Raw genomic sequence first — 16,851 nt, 5'->3', positions numbered from 1 at the left:
GAAGGCAGTCGTTTAACCAACTGAGCCACCCAGGTGCCCTCTTTTTTTTTTTTTTAAGATTTTATTTATTTGAGAGAGAGAATGAAAGAGAGAGAGCACAAGAGGGGGGAGGGTCAGAGGGAGAAGCAGACTCCCTGCCGAGCAGGGAGCCCGATGCAGGACTCAATCCTGGGACTCCAAGATCATGACCTGAGCCAAAGGCAGTCGCTTAACCAACTGAGCCACCCAGTGCCCGAGAGTATTTCTGTGGACATATTACTTTTTATTTATTTTTTAAAAGATTTTATTTATTTGAGAGAGAGTGAGAGCTAGAGAGAGAGAGAGCCCACATACAGAAGGAGAAGGGGAGAGAGAAGCCCCCTCCCCGCGGGGCAGGGAGCCCAATGTGGGGCTTGATCCCAGGACCCCAGGATCACCACCTGAGCCAAAGGCAGACACCTAACCGACTGAGCCACCCAGGTGCCCTGACATATTACTTTTTAGAGAAGCACTCTCTCTCCCCTACCCCTAGTTTATTGACATTTGGTTTGAAAATTTCATTTAATTTTCAGATTTTTTTGTGTGTGATTCTTCTCTCCCAACAAAAAGCTCTAGATTGGTGTACCTTGTATGCTCTCCACTTCTCTTGTAACTCTATGCATACCTTTTCATTTCTCTGTTAGTTTTCTGTCTCCTCCACTAGAATGCCAGGTCTGTTTAGTTTTGTTCACTGTGTATTTCCCATTTTCTGGCTCAGTGTCTAGCACATAGTTAAATGCTCAATAACTATTCTTGAATAAATAAATGATAAGAGTATTAAAATTTTGTGTATATTTCTTTGATGTAGTTGGTAATTACAAGAAATCTATTGCTTTGTATATGTCAATTAGAAGAGGAAAAGCCAGGCGCCTGGGTGGCTCAGATGGTTAAGTGTCTGCCTTTGGCTCAGGTCATGGTCCCAGGGTCCTGGGATCGAGCCCCCATCAGGCTCCCTGCTCTGCGGGAAGCCTGCTTCTCCCTCTCCCACTCCCCCTGCTTGTGTCCCCTCTCTCACTGTGTCTCTCTCTGTCAAATAAATAAATAAAATCTTAAAAAAAAAGCCACTCTGTTCTATAAGCATTTTTTATTTCATTTTAATTTTTTTTAAAGTAAACTCTAGCCCCAACATGGGGCTTGAACTCATGACCCTGAGGTCAAGAATCACATGCTCTACCAACTGAGCCAGCCAGGCACCCCTATAGAGCATTTTTTAGGAGACATAGTATACCTGATTAAAAAGAAAAGTTCATATTATATAAAAAATTCTACTAGAACATGGTTTTATTAAATATATATTGCATCATGCTTCCAGACAAATTTTATAATTGTGTGTGTGAGTGTATACTTTAAAACTGGTCTTGTTCTATTTTTCTAAGGGCATTGACATCAAATTTGCAAAATACATTGCTCTGAAGAGGAATATTTTGAAATATTAAGGATTATTTCAATTTCTTTTATGTAAAAAAGGTGATGTTTTTTAGAAATGAAACTTCAAATTCAAGTAGTCATTTTGGGGTTTTAACATAAGATGCTACTACTTTTGAAAAAGCTCTTTTTCGAGCAAAATCAATACAAACGTATACGTTAACATTCATAAATGTACCTAGGGTTGAATTTATTCTGACATAGATTCCTGGGATTGTGAAAGCTTGAGATTGTTCTAATAAAAGACACAGTGTTAGGAGAATATCTTTTAAAAAAATTTTCTTTGCTCTCTCTTAATCTCCCACCTCTACATTCCACTGACTTTATTGAAAAACTGGTTTATTTCAACATCATTTTTATTTGCAATGATTTTTGCCAGTGTCTGCTTAGGTCAATTAACTGCTTCCTTAGGTTTATAAACTGTGGGTCTCACAAGCTGCTGTTGTATATCCTCTGGGGAACATGTGGAGAAAGTGACATAGGAATAAAAACAGAAGTCTTCCCCCCTCCCCCACCATTTTTAAGAAAGCGATAGAAACCCAAGGAGCACTCAACGCGCGCGGCAGGGGAGGTGATGGATATAAAAAGAAACTAAATTCTGTACGGCCACCGAAGTGAAGAAACGAATAACTTCAGAGATATTAATAAACTATCCAGAACTGTTTTGAGGACGTCCCCTAGGCCCTGGTCTACCTTCCCCCAGCAGCACAGCACCGCGAGTCCCGGGAACTCTCCCGCCGCCCGGGAGCCAGCGGGGGCGGAGAGGACGTGGGGGGACGGGCACCCGGAGGAGGTAACCATAAACCACACCTCCCAGAGTGCAGTGCGCAGGCTCCGGCGCGCGCTCCGCTCGCAACCCCAGAGGCCGCCGCTCTCGGGGCTGAGCCGGGAGGACGCCGGGCGCCGACCGGGGCTCTACGGGGCCGCGCAGGAGGGCGCGCGTCCGTCGGGTGCTCGAGCGGGGTTAGTGCGGCGCTGCTGGGTGCTGCGGGAGAACGCTGGGTTGCGGGAACCTGGCAGGGCAGCTGCAGCCTTGGCGAGGCCGGCAGGAACCGAGAGGAGAGACGAGCCGAGGACCGAGGTAACTGCGTTCATTCCCCCCCTCGCTCCTCTCTTCCCTTTGTGCGGTGCTGTCGGTTCACGCCGAGCCCTCTCTTACCCCAACCCGAAAACGTAACGCCGCCCGGGCTTGCGCCTCCGGCTCGAGGAAACTCCAGCCTTACGAGCAGTAACTGAAACTCCGCAGCTGAGAGGGTTTGGGGCCCATTAAAACGCTGCACGTTTTCTGTCGCTCCCGTTGGCGGGAGGAACAGGGTTGCATTTCCCGGAGGAGATCCCCAGCCTCTGGCTCTGTCAGCCGCGTCGGTGGCTCCCTTGGCTCTCTCCTCTCGGTCGGTCTTTCCAGGAAGAGAGGGACAGGCAGGTGCTTGGTGGGGTGCAAGGAATGAGCAGGAGCGGTGCGGCCGGCTGGGTTCGGGGGCCGGGGGAGGGCGGCCGGCCCGTGGGCGCGCGCGGCAGGTGGGCTCTCTCCCGGCTCTGCGGCATGGGGACTCGCAGCCCGCCCGGGACTGGCCTGCCCAGGGGGCTTGTCGCCGGCCCGGGACTGACCCGCCGGAGGGGCTCGCTGCCTGTCGGCACTTGGCTCTCCGCGGAGCTTGCTGCTAGACGGAATCTGCTGGTACTGGGGGTTTGCGGCTCGTGCCAGGTGTCCCTTCCGCGGTGGTGGAGACCCTGTGGAAGAGTGCCTCCTGGTGTGACATCAGCAACTGCAGCCCCTTTCCGAAGGCGCAGCCGCTCCGCGGAGTTTGTTTTACTGCCCCAGAGCCAGCTGTTTCTTCCTTCCACTCAGTTCTGGGCTTAGTTAACTTGCTGGCTTCTTCAGGCTGGGCTATTTGTCTACAGAGTTGGGAGTTTTCTAGCCCGGGGCTTGCCCTTTACTGGATTTGCACAGTCGTAGCGTTTGCGAGCCTGGGTGTGAAAAGCGTTCTACGTATATTCCCACTGGGCAGTGTTGAATCAGAGGACTTTCGTAGAAAATTGAACCTTTCTCAGTCAGTATTCTTTTTAATCTGTTCTTAATTTAATTTAATTTAATTTAATTTAATTTATTTGACAGACATAGCGAGAGAGGGAACACAAGCAGGGGGAGTGGGAGAGGGAGAAGAAGGCTTCCCGCGGAGCAGGGAGCCCGATGTGGGACTCGATCCCAGGATCCCGGGATCATGACCTGAGCCGAAGGCAGACCTTAACGACTGAGCCACCCAGGCGCCCCTCCTTTTAATCTGTTTTAATAACATAACTATTTTTGGCCCTTTATGCTAATGTTACCCCTGTGGGTGGTTACCACATTTGGAAGATACTTTGGGGAAAGCTTGAAAAACCTGGGTTGACACAAGTATTTTATCTACTAGTTGCACTTTTTCTTTTCTTCTTTTTTTTTTATTGTTTTTCTTTTATATAAGTCGATGATTGTTTGACTCTTGCTGTTCTTCATTCTCACTCTTTGAGGAAATCCTTTCTCCATGTCCCTTGAATCCTGACCCTGGCAGAGGGTCGACTTGGGAGAACAGAGGACCTCTGCTTGGCGGTGGCTTTTTTCATTGGTTGTTGCTTTTCCTCCTCCCACTGGGCACCCCCTTTAGTTTGTCAGTCAACCCGCCACCCACTTCAGACTTTTAGTCCCCTAAAATACCAAATAGTATGAACATAAATATAAAAAGGAATCTTAAGATAACTATACTCACATGTGCACTTAGCTTCGTATTAACATTTAAAACTAATTCTTTTAGCATTTAATAAGATTACTGTTAATGGCTTTTTAAATGATATATGCTGTAATAATTGCACGTTCTGTATTCTGGCAGGAAACTTAATTCACAGGGTAATTTTTATTTTTATTTTTTTTCCCACAGGGTAATTTTTAGAAGACAATTATTTCCTCATTTGTTAACAAAATGAGGTAAATTTTGACACCTCCACCCCAGCCCTTTTGCAAAATAGTTTATATTTATGGCAGTTTTAGGTTCATAGCAGGATTGAGTGAAAGGTATAGATTTCCCGTGTACCCTCTGCCTCCATATGCCCCCTGCCTGGCTCCACATAGGCACACCTCCTGCACCATCATTCCATTCCCACATGGAAATGATACGTTTGTTACAATCAATGAATCTACATTGACAGATCATTATCACCTAAAGTTTATAGTTTACAGTAGGGTGTTGTATATCCTATGGGTTTAGACAAATGACACTTAAAAAAAAAATCAAGAAATTTTGATTTGTAGAGAATGGAAGTATTGTTATTTAAAAAAAGATTACAAGGAATATTTTGAACATCCTAAAAATTAATTTCAAATAGTTTTTGTGTTTTAAAAGAAATTGGATGTTTAAACTTTCAGTTTCTTATATTTACATTTACATGTCTTAACATTTATGTTAAGAATTAAAGAGATGAATGAGAAGGAATGCTTCATAGAATAACAAAATATCCTTATTTTTCAGTCATGAAACTCATTAGCTTGACCATTTATTTTTCTGAAAACCATGTTTTATGTTAACCAATGAAGCAAGAGGAAATCAAACATTTTAAATACACTAATTTTTTTTTTACTGATGTCAAGATGTATCTACAATAGAATGTGACCCATTAGGCTTTCTTTTTTTTTTAAATCTGTTTTCTCTGAGGGGTTTTTGTGGCAGCATCAGGATATAATAATGTACTAAGTAAGCTCAGTTCTGGAACTAGACAACTCAATTAGAATCCCAGCTCTCCATTTGTTGGCTGTGTGACCAGGGCAAGTTATTTTCTGAACCTCCATTTTGTTAGCTCTAAAAGGGAGATAGAGTATTAATTGTTATGTGAAATCATTTTATAAATTAATACACTATAATGTTTATTGATATCACTTAGTTACGTGCTGTATTTTAAAATGCTGTCTGTTGGGGCACCTGGGTGGCTCAGTCGGTTAAGCATCTGCCTTTGGCTCAGGGCATGATCCCCCTGTCAGGCTCCCTGTTCAGCAGGGAGCCTGCTTCTCCCTCTCCCTTTGCCTGCCGCTCTGCCTTCTTATGCTCTCTCTCTGTCTCTCTGTCAAATAAATAAATAAAATCTTTAAAAAATAAAATGCTATCAGTGTATTTTCAGGTGAATACTGCTTAAGTAAATACTATCAAACTATTTTTTTTAAGGGCTGGCTTTACATGAGAGTTCATTGTCTGGTTATGAATGATTTAGTTGGGTCTTGTGAGTCAGAGGTAAAATTATGAAAGAGAGTCAAAGGTACCTTGGGAAAATTTCTACTTCATCTTTCTGGTTCTTAACCTAGATCTATGGGCATGTCCATAGTCTTACAAGAGTCTGAACTCTGTATATCTGTACTTTGTGGGGAAAAGACCTATAACTTTCAGCAGCTGTTCAAAGGGGGTTCATGGACAACCCCTGGCAAAGGTTGAAGAACTGTTAGCATCAGTTATCTAGGCAGTCTTCTTTACTAAACAAAGTTTTGCAGATTATTATTATTTTTAAAGTAAGTTCCACGCCCATCATGGAGTCCAACTTAAGCTCAAACTCACAATCAAGACCTCAGCCGAGATCAAGAGTTAGACATTTAGCTGACTGAGCCATCCAGGCACCCCTTGCAGATTATTTTTAATATTTGTTTTTTTTTGAGAAAGGTAATTTTTGAACCACCATGAGTGCCTGTTTTTCTTCTAGAACTAGAGGTTGATATTTATGATATACTATGTTCATATGAATGATAGTGCTGTTTCTTATATGTGGAGATGACACTACTGATGGATCCATTATTGTTAGGCAGATACTGTCCATTCCTCCCCTCCCCTCCCGTCTTGATGGGCAACAGAATACTTGGCAAGGAATGATACCCTAATACAATCCAGCATGTTAGAATATTATTTTGAAATGCTAAAAGATGATTTGGTTTCCTTAACTTAAAATTTGAACATTTTTTCTTTTCTCAACAGAACACCAAATGCTAAAGAAAATTATTTTGTCTTCCAAACTAGATAATGACATTTACATAATGTATTTGTTGTTATATTTCTTCCTGTATAGCACAGAGTGTAATGTTTTATTAATTCTTAATTAATGGTTATTTTGACTTTCAGAATTTCTGGTTTGAAAAAAAATTGACAATCTGCTTAAGTAGATTAGATTATTTGTAATTTTATAACATTGAAGATTAATCTTATTTGCATTTGGGGAATTTTAGAGTTAGGTTAGAGTTCTAAGTTTGGGTTCATTCTTGTAATAGAGTTTGGAAATAAGCTACATCAACCTGCCGTATGTTTCTTGTTAGTATTAGGTTGCTGAGCTCTGAGGCTTTACAATGTGAAGCCAACTTCTCTTCTGGATCAGTTACCAGGCCAGGCACTCACAAGGCCTAAAGAGTATGGGGTGAATGAAATAATGCAGAAAACTTAAGAATAAATCTATGCAGTGGAGTAATGTCTTTTGGTCTTTTTCCTTGAGGTGTCTTTTACTTTTCCCCTTTAATATTGGTTACTGTTTTCATTTGAACGGGAAAGCTTTTCAAAGCTCAAGTTCTAAATCAATACTTGGGAATTTATGGAATAAAGTAAACAGAAGTGTGTTTGGCTCTCTACGTTTGCTTCTTACAAAATTAGTCTGAGAGTCCTATATAAATCTCAGAGATCAAGTAGAGGTGAATGCCAGCATTTGCATAGTACTTTCTGTGTACAAGATAAGTCACTATGCTGCATCTTTAGTTATTTTAGTGCCGAGGATTGCTTATTACTTTAATAATGAACGTTTGAGTTAAATTAATTAGACATAAGTTAAAAAGAGGAATCATTTCAGGAAAAATTTTACTTATGGGAATACGATCATTTTAAGAAGATCTGTGATTTTGTGTATTCTCTTACCCTTGAACTTTAAAAAATTCAAAAACTTTTCCTGCCTGGGGAGATTATTATTAATACCCCTATTTTAGTTCTTAAAATTCCTTTGTATATACCATACAGAGATATAGTTGATGTCATCTTTAGCCTTGTGGTAAGAGTTTTGGCTTTGTAGTCAGGCAAGCCTATGTTGAGTCCTGGGCATTGCCACTTAATCACTGGTGACCTTGGGTAGGTTTCTTAGCTTCTCTGAACCTTATTATCTACAGCTGTAAATATAGGAATAATACCTCTTCAGGTTGTCCGAGGACTAAAATGAACAAATGTTAAATATCTAACTCAGATAATAACAGTTACTATATAGTTTATGTGCCAGACGATTTATTAACTCAGTTAATTCTAATAACAGTCCTATGAAGTTGGTACTGTTATTTTCACATTTTTACAGGTGAAGAAATGGAGGCTAATAAAAAGTTATATAACTTTCCCAAGGTCATACAGCTAGTAAGTAGGTAGTGCCAACTATCTTCCCTCTCCCTCTTCCCCTGCCCCTCCTATCTGCTGTCTACAAAGTTGTTGTCATTTAAAAACAAAACAAAACAACAGGAAGACTTAGGGTAATATAGCCAGTCCTCATCTTTTTCTTTAGTGAAAAATGCATCTGAATGTAGATCATTATAAAGCATATTTTATTTGTTTGCTGGAAAAAAATGGAGTATTGTGTTCCTGACCAAGGACTCAGGATCACATAGTTTAAAAAAAAAAATTTATGAGGCGCGTGGGTGGCTCGGTTGTTAAGTGTCTGCCTTCAGCTCATGTCATGATCTCCATGTCCTGGGATGGAGCCCGTGGGGAGCCTGCTTCTCCGTCTCCTGCTCCCCCTGCTTGTGTTCCCTCTCTTGCTGTCTCTTTCTCTGTCAAATACATCTTTATTTATTTATTTATTTTTTTTTTAAAGATTTTATTTATTTACTTGAGAGAGAGAGAGAGAGAGAGCAGGGTCAGAGGGAGAAGCAGACTCCCCGCCGAGCAGGGAGTCCGATGTGGGACTCGATCCCGGGACTCCAGGATCATGACCCGAGCCGAAGGCAGTCGCTTAACCAACTGAGCCACCCAGGCGCCCCTGTCAAATACATCTTTAAAAAAATAAATTTATAATAATGTAATATTAAGTAATATGTTATATGTAATATATTAGTAATGTAAAATTATTGCAAAAGTAATGTTCGTTTATTGAATGCTTATTGTATACTAGATATAGGGTTAAATACTTCATATATTATTACTTCATTTAAACTTTTTAAAAAAAAGTTCTTTAAGTGCTCTCTACACCCGATATGGGGCTCTAACTCACAACCCCAAAATCAAGAGTTGCATGCTCTTCTGACTGAGCTAGCCAGGCACCCCTATTATTAGTTCATTTAAACTTCACAAGAACCTTACAAGAAAGCTGAGGCTCAGAGTGATTTTAAGTGACTTGTCCAAGGCTGACAGCTAATAGAGAATCCCAAAGCTGTCTGATCCTAAAGTCTGCTATCAATCACTAGTCTGTGTGCCCTGTGTTACATATGGCTAACAGATTTCTCTAAAAATCAAGGCAACCAGGGCACCTGGCTTAGTTAAACATTGGAGTCTTGATTTAGCCTAGGTCATGATCTGAGGATTGTGGGATGGAGCCCTGCTTGGGGCACTGTGCTCAGCAGGGAGTCTGCTTGAGATTCCCTCCCCCTCCCCTTCTGCCCTTCCTCACTGCATGCACAGGTGCGCGTGCGCGCGCTCTCTCTCTCTCTCTCTCTCTCTCTCTCTCTCTCTCTCTCTCTCTCTGTCTCAAATAAATCTTTAGGGGCACCTGGGTGGCTCAGTTGGTTAAGCTTCTGTCTTTGGCTCAGGTCATGATCTCAGAGTCCTGGGATCAAGCTCCAGGTCAGGGCCCCTGCTCATCGGGGAGCCTGCTTTTCCCTCTCCCTCTGCCCCTCTCCCCCCCTCATTATTTCTCTCTCACTCAAATAAAATCTTTTAAAAAATAAATCTTTTAAAATATATAAAAATAAAGGTAACAGCTTAGGGAATTTTAAATAGAAAAAAAAATACTCTCATATTTTAAAGGTAAACAGTGATTACCTAAAACTAGGTTCTTACAGGCTAAACAGCTTGCTCTCACTTTTTTTTAAAGATTTTATTTATTAGAGCACAAGAGGGGGAGCAGACTCCCCACTGAGAAGGGAGCGTGATGCAGGGCACTATCCCAGCATCCTGGGATCATGATCTGAGCCGAAGGCAGGCGCTTAACCCACTGAGCCACCCAGGCACCCCTTGCTCTCATTTTATTTTTTTTTTTTAAGATTTTATTTATTTGACACAGAGAGACATAGCGAGAGACGGAACACAAGCAGGGGGAGTGGGAGAGGGAGAAGCAGGCTTCCCGCGGAGCAGGGAGCCCGATATGGGGCTCGATCCCCAGATGCTGGGATCATGACCTGAGCCGAAGGCAGATGCTTAATGACTGAGCCACCCAGGCACCCCTCTAACTTTTGTAAATAAATTTTTATTGGAGCACAGCCACACTCATTTCTTTATGTATTGTCTCTGGCTGCTTTCATACTACTATGGCATAGTTGAGTGGTCATGAAAGAGACTGTATGGCCCACAAAGCCTAAAATGTTTACTCTTTGGCCCTTCACAGAAAAGATTACCGATCCATGACCTATCCAATCCTGTTCTTTTATAAATGAAAAAACTGGGACTTGGAGAGATTAGGTAACTTCCCAAAAATGTAACTAGTTAAAATCCAATTATCCTGATACCTAAGTCACTCTTATTTCTGCTATACCATGCCACCTCTTTTTATTTATTTTCATTTTTAAATTTTATTTATTTTTTAAAGATTTTATTTACTCATTTGAGACACAGAGATACAGAAAGAGAGAGAGCATGGGCAGGGGGAGAGGCAGAGGGAGAGGGAGAAGCAGACTCCCCGCTGAGCCAGGAGCCTGATGTGGGGCTCGATCCCAGCACCCTGGGATCATGACCTGAGCCAAAAGCAGACGCTCAACCATCTGAGCCACGCAGGCGCCCCTAAATTTTATTTTTAAGATTTATTTATTCTAGAGAGAGAGCAAGAGCGCACAAATGGGAGGGGCAGAGGAAGAGGGAGAGAATCTCAAGCAGACTCTGTGTGCTGAGCATGGAGCCTGTCGCAGAGCTCATTCTCACAACCCTGAGATTACGACCTGAGCCGAAACCAAGAGTTGGACACTTAGCTGACAGTGCCACCCAGGCACACCCCTATTTTTATTTTTTAAAGTTTTAATTTATTCATTTAAGTACTCTCTACACTGAACATGGGGCTCGAACTTACAACCTCAAGATCAAGCGTCACATGCTCTTCCAACTGAGCCAGTCAGGTGCCCCATGCTACCTCTCTTTAAGTTCTATAAATCAGCAGCTGTACCTTATGGTCATTATATAAGGGACTTTAAAGCATTATAAAATGTTTATGACCTATAAGAATATTTAACCTAGTTAAAACAGGCACGCTTGCTGTAATAACAGTAAATACTTAGTCATTTCCCTTTCGTTCTTAGAATTTGATGAAGCTTTGGGAATATAATTTGTATGCCCCATTCTGTAAATTTCTGTGACCCATGTTAAACTTACGTTTCCTTATTTTCCTCCACAGATTTCTCTATAATAAATAGAGACTTGGAATCATTTCATTAATTGATTCCAAAACAGCAATTGCACTTGGAACTATCTTGTGGTTGGAAACCTATCCCATATACATCTTTTTTTTTTTAATTTTATTTATTTGAGAGAGAGAGAATGGAAGAGAGAGAGCACGAGAGGGGGGAGGGTCAGAGGGAGAAGCAGACTCCCTGCTGAGCAGGGAGCCTGATGTGGGACTCCATCCTGGGACTCCAGGATCATGACCTGAGCCGAAGGCAGTTGCTTAACCAACTGAGCCACCCAGGTGCCCTCACATATACATCTTTACAAAATAGAGATCATACATCTTATATCCAGTTTTCTTTCTCCTTGCTTTTGCATTATTCGTGGAATTTTTTAACATTATTCATGGAATTTTTTAAGCATTGAGGTGATATGATCTGATTTAAATTTGGGAATGATAACTGGCAGCAGTAGGAAGAATGCACTGGTAAGAGAAGAGGCTGTTGGGAAGCTGTCATTATAGCTGTGAGATGATGGGGCCTGGGACTAAAGTGGGATTGCTGGAGAAGCAGGGCCAACAGTATGAGAGGAACTGAGGAAGTAGAATGTATGGAGCTTGGTTATAGTTTGGTAGAGTGGATTGGGAATTTTGAGTACATGGGAGCTTTCACATTCAGTGGGGAGCCTTGATCATTCAGACTAGTTTGGATTCTCCCATAATATCCAGTATATCTCTTTACTATTGCCTTTACCACATTATTATTAGCATCTGTTTTTGTCCCATCTGGATAATTCAGGCTCATTAATGGTAGGAATTATGTCATGTCTTAATCATCTTTTTTTAGGGGAGACTTATCTTAGATAACCTTTTTAAAGATTAGATTACTTTTGTGCATACTTTTTTTGTTTTTTTTAAGGAAAACAGAAGGGATAGATAGGTTAAGGTGTTCCTAAATTTCTTCACATTTAGAGTCTGATTCTTTTGAAGCAGTTTTTATCTCAGTCATTTGTTTTTTCATACAGCATAATCTGCATCCAGGGGATAGATGATACAGCCTGTAAATGTGCTTTGTCATCATTCTTCCAATTTTGTCACCGTTCTTCCAATTTTTTTTTTTAAGATTTTATTTATTTTGAGGGGTGCCTGGGTGGCTCAGTCGTTAAGCATCTGCCTTCGGCTCAGGTCATGATCCCAGAGTCCTGGGATCGAGCCCCGCATCGGGCTCCCTGCTCAGCAGAAAGCCTGCTTCTCCCTCTCCCACTCCCCCTGCTTGTGTTCCCTCTCTCACTGTGTCTCTCTCTGTCAAATAAATAAATAAAATCTTTAAAAAAAAGTTTTTATTTTGAGAGAGAGAGAGCATGAGCAGAGGGGAGGAACAGAGGTAGAGGGAGAAGCAGACTCCCTGCTAAGCAGGGAGCCTGACGTGGGACTCGATCCCAGGACCCTGGGACCACGACCCATGCCAAAGGCAGCCACCTAACCAACTGAGCCATTCAGGCACCCCACCATTCTTCCAGTTTTGATGCAGGTGTCTACCTGCTTGGTATGTGATACACATTCTTTTTTTTTTTTTAATTTTTTATTGTTATGTTAATCACCATACATTACATAATTTGTTTTGGTGTAGTGTTCCATGATTCATTGTTTGTTCATAACACCCAGTGCTCCATGCAGAATGTGCCCTCCTCAATACCCATCACCAGGCTAACCCATCCCCCCACCCTCCTCCCCTCCAGAAACCTCAGTTTGTTTTTCAGAGTCCATCATCTCTCCTGGTTCGTCTCCCCCTCTGACTTACTCCCCTTCATTCTTCCTCTCCTGCTATCTTCTTCTTTTTCTTTTTTCTTAAAATATGTTGCGTTATTTGTTTCAGAAGTACAGATCTGTGATTCAACAGTCTTACACAATTCACAGCGCTCACCATAGCACATATCTTCCCCAATGTCCATCACCCAGCCACCCCATCCCTCCCACCCCCGACCACTCCAGCAACCCTCAGTTTGTTCCTGAGATTAAGAATTCCTCATATCAGTGAGGTCATATGATACATGTCTTTCTCTGATTGACTTATTTCACTCAGCATAACACCCTCCAGTTCCATCCACGTCATTGCAAATGGCAAGATCTCATTCCTTTTGATGGCTGCATAATATTCCATTGTGTATATATACCACATCTTCTTTATCCATTCATCTGTTGATGGACATCTTGGCTCTTTCCACAGTTTGGCTATTGTGGACATTGCTGCTATAAACATTGGGGTGCACGTACCCCTTCGGGTCCCTACATTTGATACACATTCTTTTTGCCTGTATCCTCATAGCAAAACATAACACCCTCATCTATTGTGGATATTAACTTTCCGAGTCTTATGAAGTAGTGCTTCTCTCTGTGGCACAGTGCTTCTCTGTGTGTCAAATAAATAAAATCTTAAAAAAAAAAAGCACTTGTTTGTTGCTTTTTGTATTTGTCTTTGAATTAACATAATCTGCAGTATACTGTGTGATGACTGACTGATTAAATGAATATATTGTAAGACAAGTGGTGTTTCCCCTTAACACTGACAGTATTTCTATTTTTTATTGCAGTTTCTTGAAATGTGATTATAAAACCATATGATTTACATACATGGTATGTATATGTATGTCTATGTTGGTTTATGTGCTTACCTTGTGAAAATGAAAGGAAGTTTCCAAGCTCCTAGGAGAAGACTGATTCTTGTATAGTCATGGTAACAGTCACTCAAACCAGTTTTAAACCTGCTTACTGAGTAATTGACAGTTCTTTAGAATTGTTTTTAAGTCAGTGTAATCAATCAACAACAACCTGCCTTAGTGAACAGGATTTTGCAAGCCAGCCAGTCAGTGGTAGCTCTTCTAGTAACGCTTCAAAGCCTCTGAAAATCCACCAATCCCTGGACTCCACATTTCCTCCTAAAACCTATATAAGATTAGCAATCTGCTATACTCAGAAGGACTGTGCCTGAAGCATAGCTTTCTCTAAGTAAGTAATTATTATCTAGCTTTGTGTGTTTTGTTTCATTTCAGATATTGAATGGGAAATACCTTTTCACACTTAGATTATTGGTAAATTTATTTTTTGGTAGACTTTATATTTTTATTCAAATAATTATCATTTGTTATCTTTAAGTACAACCCTGTGACTTCTATGACATTCTTAAACAAAACGAGTAAGTAATAGAGTCCCTACCTAAGAGACAGTTCATACATGTTGTTCACATACTTAGGTAAAATTCAAGTCTTTTTAAAAAATTTTTATTTTTTAGGGGTACCTGGGTGGTGCAATTGGTTAAGCGTCTAACTCCTGGTTTTCGCTTAGGTTGTGATCTCAGGGTCATGGGATCAAGCCCTGCATGGGGCTCCATGCTTAGCTTGGAGTCTGCTTAAGATTCTTTCTTCCTCTGCCCCTCCACTCCTCTAAAAATAAATAAATCTTTAAAAATAAAATAAAATTTTTTTTACTACTTTATACTGGACTTCCCAACTATAATGACTATAAATTATGTGGTCCAGTTCAAAAGAATGATTATAGTAGTGAAATATTAATAGATGGCCTTCTTAATAAAGCAGACCCCAAAATAGAAACATCTTACAAAGTATTCAGTGCAGTGAAAATGTTGTTTGTAGAACAACATGTAGAACAACTCTGGAAATGACACTAGTATTTAACAAGCAGATTTTTAAAAAATTTTTTTTATGTTAATCACCATACATTACATTAACAAGCAGATTTTGATAACAATTGAATCTTATACATGGTAATGCTAAGAAAAACATGTTTTGAATTACAGCAGTAATTTTTTCGAAGTCATATATACCTTGACTAAGTAGGAACTACTGTATCTGTAACCCAGTTCATCAAAGCAGCAGCTTCTCCTTTAATTATTGGCATAATATATTTTCTTTTGGACTGCTTGATTCAAAATTTAAAATCTCTATTATTTGCTTTTGTAAATAAAAATGAAATAATGAGTATAGCCTATCAGATACTGTATTAAATGTAATATTTTGTATCATTTTAAAATCTTCACCTAACTGAATCATAAAGAGTACAAACTACAGGTATTTATTTATTTTTTATTATTATGTTAATCACTATACATTACATCATTAGTTTTTGATGTACTGTTCCATGATTCATTGTTTGCATATAACACCCAGTGCTCCATTCAGTACGTGCCCTCCTTAATACCCATCACCAGGCCAACGCATCCCCCCTCCCCTCTAGAACCCTCAGTTTGTTTCTCAGTGTCCGTAGTCTCTCATGGTTCTTATCCCTCTCCGATTCCTCCCCCTTCATTCTTCCCTTCCTGCTATCTTCTTTTTTTTTTTAAACATATAATGCATTATTTGTTTCAGAGGTACAGGTCTGTGATTCATCAGTCTTACACAATTCACAGTGCTCACCATAGCACATACCCTCCCCAATGTCTATCACCCAGCCACCCTATCCCTCCCACCCCCCACCACTCCAGCAACCCTCAGTTTGTTTCCTGAGATTAGGAATTCCTCATATCAGGTCATATGATACATGTCTTTCTCTGATTGACTTATTTCGCTCAGCATAATACCCTCCAGTTATTTTAAGGAATAATGAATCTAGACTTTCTGGAACAGGAGCTTGGGAAGATGATGGAATAGGATTCTGAGCACTCCTCTCATGGACACATCAGGGTGCAGCTACATAAAGTGCAACTCACTTTGAAAATGACATAAGGACTAACAGAACAGCTGTTCCACAGCTTAAGACATAAAGAAAAGGTCACATTGAGAAGGGTAGGAAGGGCAGAGATGTGGCTGGGAACCAAAACTCTGCACAGTGGGAGGGATATCACAAGCCTGGAGGTCTTCCTTGAGTGAAGGGATCAAGCCCCACATTGGGTACCCCACACTCCAGAGATCTGTACTGAGAAAATGAGCCTCCATAACATCTAGCTTTGAAAATCAGCAGGGTTTAACTGTAGAAGAGCTGGAGGGCTAAAGGAAACTGAGACTCTCTGCTTTTAAAGGGCCAGCACCCTATATTACTCTCTCTGAGACCCAGCACAGAGGCAGCAGTTTGAAAAATGCCTAGCTTATATATGAAGGAGATTTACTGACTAATTTTAGAGAATGTGCTGAAGAGGCTGAGATCTGTAGGAACTTTCTCTGGGAATGGAAGTCCTGGCAGGCATCATTTTTCTTACCCTCCTTCAGCCTAACTGGCCCAAAGCTGGTGGGACTCAGTTCTGATACTCTCCTTCTAGCCTGCTGGTATTGCTCCTCTGCCCAGCATTCTTTTGTGGATCTGCCCCACCCAATCTGCAGGTGTACCTCCAAAGTAGCTTCCATCCTGTCATACCCAGCAGGCAGCCTTGGTGTCTCCCTCCCCGCCAAAGCAACTGCTGCCCCCTCATACCAAGCAGGCAGCTCTTCCCAAGTAATTCCTGCCCCAGGTTGGGGAAACCCTGCCCACCAGCACTCCCACAACAGTTGCAGCTAGGCCTCTCAGTCAGCTGTACCAGGGGCTAACCCCACCCTCCAGCATGCCCATAGTAGCTGCAGCCAGGCCATTTAGCCAGCTGTGCTAGGGACCAGCCCTGCTCATCAGTGTGCCCATGGTAGTTGAGGCTGGTCAATGTAGTCATCCTGGGTGGGGGCCATCCCCACCCACCAATGTACTTGGCAGCGGTCATGGACCAGTTACAATAGGAGGGCACATGCAGCCACACAGGTGATACCCCTGGAGCACCTGGTTCTGGTGACCAGGGGTGGGATTGTGCTCCTGGGCCGCATAGGAGGCCCTTCACACAAGGCCACTACTTTCAAGACAAGGAGACATATCTGACCCACTTGACAT

At 41.6% G+C, this 16,851-nt stretch overlaps 1 protein-coding gene across 7 annotated transcripts in view; it reads left to right on the top strand.

Moving 5' to 3' along the window:
- The first annotated feature begins 2,285 nt into the window (after positions 1-2,285).
- The window catches only part of KLHL8 (kelch like family member 8), a 59,225-nt gene continuing 44,659 nt past the window's right edge, over positions 2,286-16,851 (top strand). For 5 of the 7 annotated variants that reach the window (XM_025887491.2, XM_025887492.2, XM_073891918.1 and 2 more), the window contains exons 1-2: positions 2,286-2,524; positions 13,581-13,623. The gene's annotated coding sequence lies outside the window, so the exon portion shown is untranslated. The remainder of the gene's footprint in view (positions 2,525-13,580; positions 13,624-16,851) is intronic. The other 2 variants (XM_073891919.1, XM_025887490.2) reach the window with 2 other exon arrangements.

This window comes from Callorhinus ursinus, unplaced genomic scaffold (genome assembly GCF_003265705.2).
Source record: "Callorhinus ursinus isolate GAN/ISIS: 27379988/994484 unplaced genomic scaffold, GSC_fseal_2.0 scaffold4, whole genome shotgun sequence".
Lineage (NCBI taxonomy): Eukaryota > Metazoa > Chordata > Mammalia > Carnivora > Otariidae > Callorhinus > Callorhinus ursinus.
Note: the sequence above shows the minus strand (reverse complement) of the source record. Positions and strands in the feature narration are given on the sequence as shown.